The 12612-nt window shown below is 41.3% G+C and overlaps 1 protein-coding gene across 1 annotated transcript in view; it reads right to left on the bottom strand.

The window, feature by feature from the left end:
* LOC119646811 (serine proteinase stubble) overlaps window positions 1–12612 on the bottom strand; it is an 83214-nt gene that overhangs the window by 12639 nt on the left and 57963 nt on the right. The window lies entirely within an intron of this gene.

Genomic DNA, 12612 nt, shown 5'->3' with positions numbered 1-12612 from the left:
TTTACCTCATTGCGACAGGTACCCATTGCCGCCAAAAGGATGGAACGAGCCCCTGAAACCAGTCCAAAGTAGAAAATTGCATAGGGCGTAAAGAGGAGCAAAGATGGAATGGAGGATATTAGTGTAAAGCTTCCAATACCAATGGAAAGCCGAGGGCCCAAAGAAGCAGTAATTGAGGGAGTACAATCGCCTTCAGAAAATGTGAATAAACTGTGAAGCTAAGGAAGCAGGTAAAATAAAGGAATTGCCGGCCTGATTCAATTGTTATGGAAAGCAAACATACCAAAAATACTGCGCCATTATCACCATCGACGTGAAGAATGCTCTCAACTCAGCACAGTGGCACTATATTATAAGATCCTTAATCACCTAGATGTGTCCACGAATATTCAGCTAATCATCAGCAATTAGAGGTAGGTAGAGATCTCTATGACACCGACGTAGACCGAGTTGAATATTTGGTAACCGGCGGAGTACGTCAAGGATCAGTGCTGGGCTCACTGCTATGGAACGTGATGTATAACCATGTGTTACGCATCAAACTCCCGTGACACACTACGCTTATCGGCTATGCAGACGATATCGCAATTTTTATTGTAGACAAACACCCAAAGGAAGTTGTCTGGGCATGTGAGACGTCAGTTATATTGATCAAGGATTGGTTGATGTCACATGGATTAGAGTTAGCGCAACACAAAACTACTACGTACTGTTGGTCTGTCTGAGGTTTGCATATGAGAGGGAACAGCTTGAACTTCTCGAGACCCTTACAAGTGGAGACAATCATTCGGTAAATTCTCAAATCCCAAGAGGTTTGCAATTTTAGAATGCATACGAAAAAGTGGCAGGAAAGGAACAATTCTCACCGTAGGAGTACGCCGGGATCCTTGGAATGATTACCAGAGAAATAACTGGGCTGACTTACTTCAGACTGGAAATTACGATAGAACTAATATTCAAACACGCAATTCCTTACGTCTATGCCAAATTGGATATTGAGTGGGAAGCCCAACCCCAACTGCCCAGGCACAGTTGACGGATGTACTATGCGATGCAAAAAATGCTAGAGAAATAGTTTTGAGTTAGTTTTGGCACCCAGAAAGTTTCGCGAAATATAGGGTGCCCTCGTCCTTTAGGTAGCCAGGTGAACAAAATGCTAACAAATGGACAAGTAGGAGCGTGACCATTATTACTACTATCAAGAATATAACCCAAAATTGCCCATAGAGCGGAATACTATCACTACCAATGTGGAGTATTGTAGTTGGCAATCGCCTAGATCTAACTAATACTGCAATAAAGGTGCAAGGCTCCTTTGATGAAATTGAATTAATCTATAGCAGTTATTGTGAGGGCAACCTACGTGAAAGTATTCAACTGGGGCTGAGAATTACTAGCAACTAATGGAGGGACGCAGGACTGAAAATTAATCTAGGCAAGACCGGCAGAGTACTAATCGCTAACAAGCGTAAGTTTGATTACTTAGAGACCATTAAGCTACATGGAATAGAGGTTAAACAGAACACAGAGGTTAAAAGTTTTTGAAAATACTCTAGATCAAAAAGCAATCCTGGAAGATGCACATAACAAATATATATATAGGATACAGGAGATTTAATGATTTGCCTCCAACACTATAATTGATGATGAGCCTTTGAAGTATCCCGAATTACAATGAAGCACCCAGTAGGACCACCAAAGATTCAGATTCAAACCTGGCATAACAGTCAGGAAGATATGTTAAACAAACTTTAAATACTGGCCGGCGTGTGTATTACTGGAGAAATGAGAACATTGCCTACGAAATCACTGCAGGTACTTCTGGAAATAGCTCCTCTTCATCCTGACATACAAACTTGAGCGAAGTAATTGTCCGGGGAGAGGAAACGAACATGCAAGGCGGAAAATGGTTGCCATTTAGGAGATATCAATAGATTTCCTTGTTGGCATATAATGATCGAACCACAGGGTTATGGCATTTATTTCAAATAAACTGTTAGATTGATAAGAACAATAATTTCGCTAGATGTTTGCACCAGGTATGTCAAAGTGATGGTTCTCATAGACATGTGGTCTCCAATACCAATGCCGAGAAATTTTGAGGAATATTTCCTACGAGGGAATACCACAGTTCTGCCAGTATGGTCCTATCTAACATATCCTCGTCGTGATAATTGGATAATGCGCGTGTGCAGCCTAGTTTGGAGGACGAAAGCGAGTATTTAGTGCGTTAAAACCAAGCATATTGTTGGCACAGAGTCAACCACGAAAAGGCACAGACGAAATTTAAAGAATGGGTTATATAGAAATATTCCCGCTCCCTTTAGGAAGCTCGAGCTGCGCACCAACTAGCTGCTTACGTATATATAATTCTGACATCCACGCATGCACGCATTTTGGTGTAAAGGAATTCCAACATGTACCAGAGTTCAGGTCTGACGAGAGGCGGTGGAAACGGGGGACTCCTTGGGGCACGGAGTTTTTACAGAGGCACGAAAAACAAATTTGGATGAAATAATTTTGACGTTGGAAGCCTTTTTTCTCACAATTTTCACCCCGCGCCGAAATTTTCACTCTACGGTTCTGAGAATCATCAATTGAAACGTTGCGCACCCAGAAGAGATTTTTTAGTCCAACAAAAGACATGCTTTCATGTTTTCATGAAATTTGACATGCGTTGGAAAGATACCGTGCTGATCTATGCCGGTGCAAAATTTAGTGATCCTAAGATGAACTTAAGGGGGGTAAGTTTATTTGAGCAGATATTGGAATGGTACATATTTTGAGGACTAGATTTGAAAATGAGTTCTCTCACTTTAAGTGTGTGTATTTTGACTCCTTACCAGACCATATAGACTGGCCAATCCGTCAGCCCACTCATTCCACTGCATGTTTCCATGGCCAGGAATCAAGTGGAAAGTGTCTATGAGCATATCTTCCAGACTACTCAATGCGTTAGCTATCGGCCAACAGTTTCCAGTATTACCAGTACTTTCGTTTGGAATTCACTTACGAATCATGGGAGCCCGTTCGATTCGGCTACGCTGCGTCTAGCGGAGAAAACTCCCGAACCGAACACCACAGACCGTTGATCCATCGATGAAGGATTCTGTGTCATAATCTTGTAACATGTCACCAGTCTTCCATTCTGTCCTAGTTAGAATGTACACAGAAAAATTCCTTGTGAAGCTCGACTTACGTATATCATAGTCCGTAGGGAACGCACAGAGTTTCTGAAGTACCTAATCTAGGATGTTACGATGGCCGCAGGTCTTCGCTGCCCAACATTCGGACTCATGTAATGTGAGACCATTGCACGTTACAGCGTAATTAACTTGAAGGTGTAGGCGAAGGAAGTGCAGGAGTGCATTATGAGTATCTTCAGAGCAGGACTACAGGATAGCAAACCCACACGCAGTCCATTAAATCATAATAAGCTTTATTCCATTTTGCTCAGCACCTGTCAGCAGACAATAGAAGCGTACGTTAGGATGGGATGAACCATAGCTGCATACATGCAGAAACTGGCCCCGCCCGGAAGCCCCATTTTCATACAAATGTCAATTGTCGCTAAACAGGCCTCCTTACTCCTTAGTTCTATGTTCAATCTCAAATTTAACGTAGGGTTTAGGATCACATCCAGATACTTACAATGAAAGAGAGCTTCGATCTTTGTTCATTTAGCTGCGAGAGATAGAATTCAAATACTCTTGTCTTGGCGGTGAATAGCATCACCTCCGTTTTGGCGGGATTTATGCCGAGTTTGCGGTACATTTCTCTACGTTCTTTCTATGATTTCACTCATAATGGAAGGAAACATCGCTGATACCAAAATCACCATCTTCACTCCGCCCTTGTCCAATATGTGTTGAATTTAGCCCATCATCCATCGTCGACATGGTGCCACTATGGGGTGTACCTATGCTCACAGTTCTAGAAAAGTGGCTACCTTCGAGATCAAATTAATTTTCCAAGCTATTAGCATTACGCCTCCAATTCTATTCTGTTTCGTACTTACTTCATAAAGAGCGGTTTCTGTGGATTTGCCTCTGAGGTAGGCGTGCTGATGCTTAGAGAAGGGCATTCTCTCCCTAATCGTACATAAGTGAAAGTCCAGGGCCCGTTCTAGGATCTTCAACGCGAAAAAGATGAGTCCTTAGGGACTCATGGCCGCATCTGCCCGCTCTCAGTATAAAAAACAGCTTTAATACTTCCTTGTTGTTTTTGTAGCATGACTGGTATTATGTCGTTTGTCAGAAGATTTATATACGGAGAAGCTGTTATAAACCCATCCGATTTTATCTTCGATAGTTACAAATTTGGTAGTCTCACACGACTGGGGCCACATACCGTCTAAGCAAGGCTCTGGCTTTCACGGAAAGCACTAATTGAGACCTACCATTTGCATAGGTGCATTCGTGTCCGGATAGCTGAGTGGTTAGAGCACAAGGCTGTCATACGAAAGGTCGCGGTTCAAATCTCGCTGGGGGGATTTGTATCGTGATTTGACGTCGGATACCAGTCACCTGAGTCAAATCAGGGTAATAATCTCGGGCGAGCGCAATGCTAACCACATTGCCTCCTACAGTCTACTGTAGTGTACCGTTACGGTCTTGAATGAAGTGCTCTAACACACTTCAAGGCCCTGATCCAATAAGGATTGTTGCGCCAACGATTATATTATTTGCATACCGCATTTGACTATATTCAATGGAAAAATGTTCCATCCCCCGTTTACATGTATGGGGGAGCCCCCTTTTAAATCGCACGTGAATTTATGTCACTCACTGTATGCGATTTCATAGTTCCCATATGTCCACCAAATTTCATTCGGGTCCGTTCAGCCGTATTGGAGAAATATGTGTAGCAGACAGACAGACAGTGAATCGATTTTAGTAAGGTTTTGTTTTATTCCTCATATACCGGTGTTTCGAGGACCAGTTGTCCTCTTCCACAGTGAGTTTTTGACTGAATTGCTTATGGTGCAGCTTGTCCTTAAATACCTAGATCCAGACCGTAATTGTTAGTTAATAAAATTTGTCTTTTTTTTTTTCATTATATAAAACTAACACTCTTTACATTGGTACAATATATAAAAATTTGAATATGGCAAAGGTGGCAAGTGGCTCAACAAATCGTAAGAGTAAATTTGAACCGGTCTCCTTTCATAAAACATTATACATAAATATAATCTGCGACAATGGAAGCACAAATACGTAAATATGTGCTAAACCTCCGTTAATCCTAACACTTTAAGTATAAATTATCACGTGTCCACTATATATTCTGCAGGGAACTTACAGTTATTCACTTCGTGGTAAGATTAATAGCAGGAGAGAATGCAGCGAAAAGTCATTGGTATAATTTCGCACATTGCACATGTAACATACGTACATATGGTTTTACACACTGGGAATAGCTTGCATATCTGAAATCTGATACCCCAAAAGAACTTATCTTTCCCCCTGTGGCGTAGCTTTAAAATCTTTTAGTGAAATTTATTATTGGATTTACAGCGTGTATGTACACCTGCTAATGTGATAGCCGCAAATTTATTTGTGCTTGACTCTTATCGGTCGGTGGAAATGTAATTTGCAATAAAGTTCTAGATTTGAAACAGAATTTTCCGGAGAAAACCTGGAAAGTGTGTAAATGTTATATTGAATATTCTCATCCCGTTTAGAAGGAAACACATTGGGACTTTGTTCAGTACTTCAACCAAAGAAAGCTGCTCCCGTAATTAATTCAGTTCTTGTCCATTCAGTGCCAAATTGAAATCAATTTCTTGTTCGCAAAACATCTTCAACTAGAGTTCAACGAAACATGCACCTCAGATTTGAGCGCGACCCATTGAACATAAGCAATTTTGCTTGTTCTTCTCCCACTCGGGTGATATTTGATATTAATAATTAATTCAGTTGACATGTTATTAGGCACAAGTAGTATCTGGTCCGCCCATATCTTCTACCTTATGTACGAGATTATCAGCAGAGTGCTCATCCCATCTGTTCGCTGGAGTGTGTGTCTTGAGCTTATGTGCGCTTTCCCGTGGAATGGTGCAGGGTAAGGATTCATCGGATATCCATAAAAAGACATCTAGATAGGGGATTCAATGAACTTCGATTCAAGGTTGATGGTAATTATCTTTTATAGTTGCGATCGTTGAGATAAATGCAATGTAGGTAGTTTGAACATGTGTTGCTTTCAAACTATTTGGGGTGAAAAAATGTCATTCACTTTAAATGTGACAAGCTATTTATTTGGTTATAGCAAGTAGGAATGTACATATTCACATGTAGAAGTAAAGAAATGTAATTGATTTAGAGAACATGGGTGAGTACAAGGGTTTCAAGCCATCCTGGGTTGATTTCCTCTTCTTGAGGGTCTAGACGAGGAGAAAAGGTGAAACATGTTGGGTGACGCGGTGAACAGTTGTTATGATTGAATTTTCAGGATGTATCGGTAAAACGTGTCAGAAGAACAAGGTGATGGTTATATATGTATGTGCACATTCCATCAATGTCATAGAACCCACATCAAGCAGATCTATGTATACTACTATGTCCAAAGAATAAGATCAACTTTTGATCATTTTGAAAAAAAAATATTGGGGTCTCAGACGCGTAAAGTCTTGATTAGTGCTGAAATCGGTAAATTTTTTCGAAAAAATTCGGCGCATGAAACTCGCCCAGCGCATTTATCTTTCCCCAACCCCTGATTCGTCTGATTTAGCTGTATGCGACTTCTACCTGCTCTCTAAACTCAAAAGGTCACTTCGTTTTGAGCCGATAGAAGAGATAAAATGTAAATCGTTTTATTTTAAAAAAAACTATAGTAAACAAAGGAACTCTTTTTATAAAACTTATATGTGATTATATATTATACTATTAGAAAGTATTCAAGCAGTGAACTCTAGGATAGTCTGATGCGGAATATGGTTATCTGGAAGACACTCTGCCATTCTCCGGGGGTTGATTCTCCAAGAGTCAAGCATCTCATCTGCCAAGGCCATTAGTGCATAGTGGTAGCGCATTCTGAGTGGGGTGTCCATTCTATTAACAAAACGCTACGGATTTATGCTGGGTTGTCGAAACACACCTCCTCCAACTCAGGTATTATGCGAACCATCCCCGTTAGATTGTTTGCAATAACAGTATTCGAACGAAACTTAACTGCCAACTGGTGGCCTCAGTGAGAAAACTTGACCATGCCATGTTAGGAGGGGTTATGGCACTTTGGACCCCCTAACCCCCATACTCGGGGAAATTAAATCAATAACAACAAACCAGCGGTTTTCCATACCGCACACAATTCGGAACATCAGACGAAGGCACATCTCCGTAACACTAATAACCAGGTGAATACACCCAGTGGTGGTGGAGCAAAGAAATATTGGCCCGCTGCGAAGACTACAATTAACTGAGGTCCTGATAGGGACCATCAAAAGTACGTCAGAGGTAAACATCTTAGACGTCAGGAAGGGAGCAAGCTGGCATTGAATGTTATCTGCGACTGGAAGCTTCAGAAATGACTAAGCCTTCAACAGAGCATTAAATATATTATCGTCAGGCAGATGTATAAATAATGGAGTGCCAAGCTTGTGCTTATCGCCACACGCTTACGACAACGCCTCACATGTTATTGATAAATTTCTCGATGGAAGAAGTTGGATGACCATCGATCTCTTAAGACTCAACGCTAGAGCGCTTCGCATGCCACAGTGAAAGCGGAGGAAGATATTCTGCCTCAAGTGTTAATGTAGCTAATGAACAGCACTAGGATTACCCTTGTACAGGTGCACCATGCAGATGCAGGCAGTAATTGCAACGGCAATTTCTAAGGACAATGTTTGAAAAGTGCAAGTGGGGGTAAATTCGGCGTCTATAAAGAACGGGCACCATTTGAGATATCTCCCGTGAAAACCCAAGAGCATGCATCACTCTCAGATCAAAATTAAAATATCCAATTATGTCTTTCCAAATTCCTGTAACTTCGCGGCTGTCTAGATTCCACAGGAAGCGGGCCACCAAATTCGAGGTGAAATCGGGCTGCTCCCCAGAGGATGGCCGTCCAGAGCCCAATGGTAGTAGCCGCTGGATCGATAAAGTACTGCCAAAGGAAAGCAATTCCAGAGAAAGAGAGAGAGATCTGGGGAAGCAGCGACTCCAATCGAAGAGGTGATTTACCTCCTTGAATTTGTCCTTAGTCGTAGGCTAAAACTAAATAATGTAGGAAGCACGACGGCATTGATGATTATCACCAGTTGATCGTATGCTCGTAGCTCTACTCCAGAGGAGAATAAAAATGACATTAGGATTCGACCTAATGGTGGTAAAGAGTAGTACAACCTTGGGAAACATACCAAGGCATAAGACAAAAGTGGTCTTTGTCTGGAAGTGAAAAGGATCCTTGTCAGTATAAATTTTCCAGACCTGCCTGACATCATTTGAACAGAAAACTGAGAAGGTCTTGGAGAACTACACGACAACTACCATCATTCTATTGCATCATCTTTTACCGAGCACGACGATCTACCGAAACTGCCATGTATAAACTTTTGCAATAGATGGCAAGCATGGAGTTCTGTGTACATTTTAGGATGTTGAAGGTGCCTCAGACCCAGGTGAAGGTGCTTTAGACCCATTAGACTCCATGACATAGAAGTAAAACGATAGGAAGAGGCCAAATATTTTTGAATTGCACTATACTAAAAACTATTCTGACAGACGCATGAAGGGAATATATGTCGGAAAGCTACAATCGCTTTGATGGTTTACTAGTCTATAGCAACGACGAAATGGGGATGTAGCCAGAAGATACTACAATGGATGCCTGCAGACAGAACCAAGCTCGCTATAGCAGTCAGGGACCTGAACTAAATTCACATTCTGGATTCTGTTTATATTACTGGGCAATAAGGACATGCATTAAACCGGCATTCCTGGAGGTCTTTCTGCGATTTTCATCTTTATATACAGGTGCAGGCAAGGCAATCTGCATAATGTCCAGGGGCATCAGCACGGTAGAGAGCAGCCTTCTAGTTAGTATTCCGCCCGAGGAAGGGATTTCATGGCTATGACACTTGAAATCAAAAGCAGCGGTTGAAGGAACTTACAGGAAGTGGAACAGTGTAGGGTGCTCATGGGGAGACATGAATCAAGATGCTCACAGAATCCTTTTATCCTCACCAAGAATCACACTGGGAATATTCCCGAGTCCCCACAAGGTAAATTACTATCTAGAAGAGATATATGCAAACATTCTCTGCAGATTCTGTAAGGAGAGTGATGAAACTTATGCAATGTAGGTTAATGTAGGCAGGGTAAAATACCAAATCCGTAATGCTAAGCGAGAAGACATACTAGTAGTAAACATTTGAAAATTTTTTTCGGTTGATATATTCATGGGACATATTCAGTTCGCATATTTGATTCTTCGCGAAAGATGCGATTTCGGTATCAGCTTCACACGCCACAGAAATGCGGGCAGCAGAGCATCCTTGAGATAATCAATTCGGTCATAGGCTTCTTGTAAAAATGCGAGGTACTTGTAGAAGTCGGTCTCAATGCTTGGTCAATGCTTGGATGCGGAGGTTAACAATTCTATCTACGGCATGCGGCTTGTGATGACCTTCGCAAATGGCGTGAAATAAACCAAATTCGTTCTATTCGCAACCGACTCCTAAGGTCAATGCCAGCATACAACTTGATGCCATCTGAGTCCATCAAGTGCGTCAGCTTTATTTTTTGGCCTAGATAGACAACTATCCTACAACTCCTGAATCGATAATAAGTCGCTCTTTGTAACCTTGTAACCAGTACGTAGGTAGCCCTTCTGCTTCTGGGACAGAATTTTTGTTGGTGGGCATTGAACCTCCCATTAATAATGGACGTTATAAATGTTTAGCTGGTTGATAAGCAACTAATCGCTCTTGTAACTGCGTGATCCTGCACCGTATCCTATTTAGTGATAGGGCAGGCAATCCTAATAGTAAGAGGCAAAATCTACCGATTAAATGATGACTTGATTTATGCTATGTACCAAACAACCGTGTATACTGGTGAACTTTATATACCACAAATTCTGCACGCGATCCAGACCAAATCCCTCCAGTTCTTTGAACTGTTTATGGCTCGTCGAACATCCACTTCGGTAACATCCGCAGAATTCTCACCAAGCTGGGCAGCTAGCCCCTAAACTTCACCCCAATACTCTTTTGCTTCCGTTGCCATAAACTTTACTGTCTAGACGCTCTGTTGGGATTCGTAGAGTGATCTGAAAAAAAAATCCGCTGGTTCCTTACATACGTTGCATTCTGAGCACATCTGGGCTGACTTTCGCCATGCTGTCGCAATCGACTGTATATGATTCAAAGTTTCTGCTTTATAGTATGTCCAGAATTTCAACTACGGGTGTCTCACTGAGGATGGTATAGTTGCAGCAAACTGTCTGCACTTCTTCACCCTACCAGCGGTGATTTGACTGAGTCCAGCAATATCCTGCCTCAGTAAGTCATTTTCCATGGTAAATTTCTTCGACTACTCAAACTAATAACGCGAAAGCGAATCTTCTGATTGTGCAATCTGACAGCCGCGGCACCACATGCATGAGTGATATTTCCGCACACAGTCTACATGCAGTCTCATCCTTGATTTGAAATTAGATTCGCGGGGATGCACACAGTCTGATCTATGCAGAGAATTTTGGCTGTTTACAGGTACCACCCGTTTTAAAGAAATATCAAGTTAGTTGTGTGGTGAAGTAAAAGAGACCTTCAAAAGCAATTTCCTCGGAGACGTGTGATGGATTTCTAGAGGCTACCCATCAGTTCTCCTAGCAGGTAGGAGCTGTTTTCGGTACCTAAAACTGGAAAACTTTCAGACGAACCAGCCTCTTACCATCCCATACAGCTTTGAAATACTATGAAGAAAATGCTGAAGTGGCAATGACTGCTTTGGATACTTGATGGCCTAGAAGCTTTTTAGGTTGGCAATCTAATTTCTGCAAAATGATCTGAGTATTGGAACCGTAAAATTGTCTACAGGCTAATTGACATTGTATGGATGTAAGAAATACTTCAAATTGGCCAACTAAACCCAAATCGAAAGGTTCCTGGCGATAACTAATGTTCATAGCTATCTTGCTGCTAGTGTAAAATGGCAAATGCACGTTAGCTATACTGTAGTTATATATAATAAGGACGTCAGGCTGTACTCATGTGAAAACAAACTCCCGGAATAGAAAAAGGATAGTCCTCATCAGCCAAAATGCTGCACAAGAAATTACTATCATGTATGATGTCTAACGGATGAAGAATGCAGTGTACTTTAAGGTTGCTAAAGCCTGAGGAGGGGAGGTGGGATAGAGACGATTTTTTGTAGATCTGTTTTGAATAGAGATACACAGCGATAATAGCGAGGCTCGCATAATTTTCTTTCTGGCCCCATATTTACTATGTAGTAGGATCTGAACACCACAGCTGACATTCTTTCTGATCGACCCATCAAGGAAAGCCCAAATCTAAAATTTACCGCAGTGTTGTCCGCTCTGTCGCCCTCTATGATTCTGAATGCAGGTCGACTATAAGAGACAATGAGCGGCTTCTCGGGGTAATGAAGACAAAGATGTTGCGTTAGACCAGTGGCGTAACATGACGTGATCATTTCCGAAATGAGGTTATCCGCGGTCGATATGGGGTTGCACCGATAATAGAAAACTGCGAGAGGCATATTCGATGGGGTGGACATGTAGTTCTGGCTAACGAGAACTGGCTTGCCAAGATCCATCCAGATCAGTCTTTTGACCTAGCAAAATGACGCAACCGAGTTGACCCCGTCTCTGAACAAAGCAAAGAGTGGAGAAGTAGAAGAAGAAATAAGAAACACGACTAAATTGTGTAGCAATGATAACAGACAGGGATTTCTTCTTGCTCAGCTGCGATGTAAATTGGAACTGGTTAAATTTTGAATTTTTCACAACTACTTGTAGCCTAAAGATCAGCATACAGGCCACATATTTTGGGTACTAAACCATAGAGGGCAATAATAATTTAACTGAAATCTTAAAAGGACTCACATGCAGATTAAACAGTAATAACTCTTCCCGGATTTAAGTTGAAATTACAACCTCCGGTTACCCACTCTCCCTGAGCCCTTAAGGATAAGCAAACGAATGAGTTCAATTCGGCAAAGCCTAACATATTACGGGTGCCTTTTTAATGTCTGGTATTATTTTATTGATTCGTGGATCGGTTTTCTTGTACAAAATTTTCTTTGAGATCAATGATTTCATTGTAAGATTTACGACATATTCGCGAAGAAATCTTAGTAAAATATTGCAGTAATTACTAGTAGCCCAATGTAAATATGATTTTGTAATCTTTAATAATTTGAATCTTTAGTTTGTTCACCTTAGTTCGATGCATTTGCATTTTGCGTTTCGATGCATGTGCATGCTTCTAATATTTAAAAAAGTGATAATGGCTATTCATATCAATCCAACATACATGTTTTCTTCAGTTTGACTTGTTTGCCTTTAACCGTTATTATGAATGCATGTCCAGTTGACTTATATACTCATTCGTCTTTGCATATCCGATCATTAAAAAACTGG

Source organism: Hermetia illucens, chromosome 1 (assembly GCF_905115235.1).
Source record: "Hermetia illucens chromosome 1, iHerIll2.2.curated.20191125, whole genome shotgun sequence".
NCBI lineage: Eukaryota > Metazoa > Arthropoda > Insecta > Diptera > Stratiomyidae > Hermetia > Hermetia illucens.
This window is presented reverse-complemented; position numbering and strand designations above follow the sequence as displayed.